The sequence below is a fragment of the Haliotis rubra genome, unplaced genomic scaffold (genome assembly GCF_003918875.1).
Source record: "Haliotis rubra isolate DU_JTF1 unplaced genomic scaffold, ASM391887v1 Scf248, whole genome shotgun sequence".
NCBI classification, from domain to species: Eukaryota; Metazoa; Mollusca; class Gastropoda; order Lepetellida; family Haliotidae; genus Haliotis; species Haliotis rubra.
The window spans coordinates 1077588-1079404 of NW_025766536.1; positions in this window are offsets into that span (position 1 = coordinate 1077588).

A 1817-nucleotide genomic window follows, 5' to 3' on the forward strand; every position below is an offset into this window, starting at 1 on the left:
TTTACCCCAAGGACAGCTGAACTACACAGTGGATAATTTGTTTCAAAACAAGGTCCCCAACAAAATCGTTGTAGCGTTGGTATCTGCAGAAGCCGTCAATGGAAGTTACACCAAATCTCCCTTTAATTTCCAAATGTATAATCTCAGTTCTATTGTTCTTTATGTGGATGGAGAATCACTACCAGGGGAACCCCTACGGGTAACTGATAAACAGTACATTGCAGCTTATAATACTTTGTTTGAAGGAAGAGCATCCAGAGGGTTGAACATCAACAGGCACGACTTTAAGGGCTGATATGCTCTGTATCAGTTTTGTTTAGAACCCTATCATTTGAAAGAAGACTACTTGGATCTGATAAAAAGAGGAAGCGTATGGCCACACCTTCAGTTTAACACGGCATTACCCGAGACAACAAATCTGTTTCTCTATTCTGAGGATATTCTCATGCTGACAGTGGATAACGCGAGACATATATTGTACTCTACACCATGAATAAGCTACAATTGATGTGTGCCCTCTATGCGGATGGAATCAAAAAACAGTTAAATGTTAAAATATACTGAACAGCAAAAGAAACGCAAGTTTCGAAAAAATGAAATTTCATGAAGGTAAGCGTTCATGTATATGGAACGTTCATGGTAAAGTGACGTAATGATCCCAGATGAGATGATGTCATGCAATTTGACGTCCATACGAACCATTCACACAAGCACACCAACAGTGCAGCAAAACCATAATTTTAGCACATGCGTCGACGTTTCTGGATGGAAAGCATGCATTTAACTCTAGGTATTCTTTATAAAGGTTTGTTTAAAAACACTTGTAGAGGGGTATAAACAAAGCCCGCAGCCTAGACTCCCAGTTGTCCGATTTCTATTTGTGGAAGTCGCGGTGACTGAGCGGGTTAGGCGGCTGACTTTGTGTGCTGGCGACTTGGTGCCTGACTCTGAGGGTGTGGGTTCGAAACCCGGATGGGACTCAACCTAAAAAAGTACTAGAATCTGTAATTTACTAAGAAAGTATCATCCCAAATATAACATGCTGAACAAAGAAACAGTCACCAAATGTGTTTATTGAAACGCCTAGCTAGAAATGGCTTTCAAGGATTGAATGTCCCCGGTCCCCGGTGAAACTCTATGAATCAGTTGTTTAAACAGGGCGGTGATGAATGTCCCTTGTAGGAATAAATATTTTGGTTGAAGGATTGAATTGGGCATGTGTCATTAAAATGTCGAAATGTCTAAAAAATGTCATCGTTTTCAACAATTTCTAGTAGGTAGATCATTGACAAGACTGTCTTAAAGTTGTTGGTTGGGGTGAAGTGATCTTACGAGTGATACTATACGTAAATATGATTGAGAGTAGTGAGTGAGTGAGTTTAGTTTTACGCCACACTCAGCAATATTCCAGCTATATGGCGGCGGTCTGTAAATAATCGACTCTGGACCAGACAATCCAGTGATCAACAGCATTAGCAGCGATCTACGCAGTTGGGGGGCGGTGGGGTAGCCTAGTGGTTAAAGCGTTAAATAACTGTTCATCAATCAATCAGTCTACTGGGGGTTCTGATTGGGAACAGAAAAGTCCAACTATTATGGACCGGAAAAATGCGGATTAGAATTGGTCTTCAGCAGCCATGCTTGTCTTAAAAGGCAATTAATGGGATCGGGTGGTCAGGTTTGCTGACTTGGTTGACACATGTCATCGTGTCCCGATTGTGTAGATCGATGCTCATGATATTAATCACTGGGTTGTCTGGTCCACATTCGATTATTTACATACTGTCATCATATAACAAACGAACAACAAGAAAGCA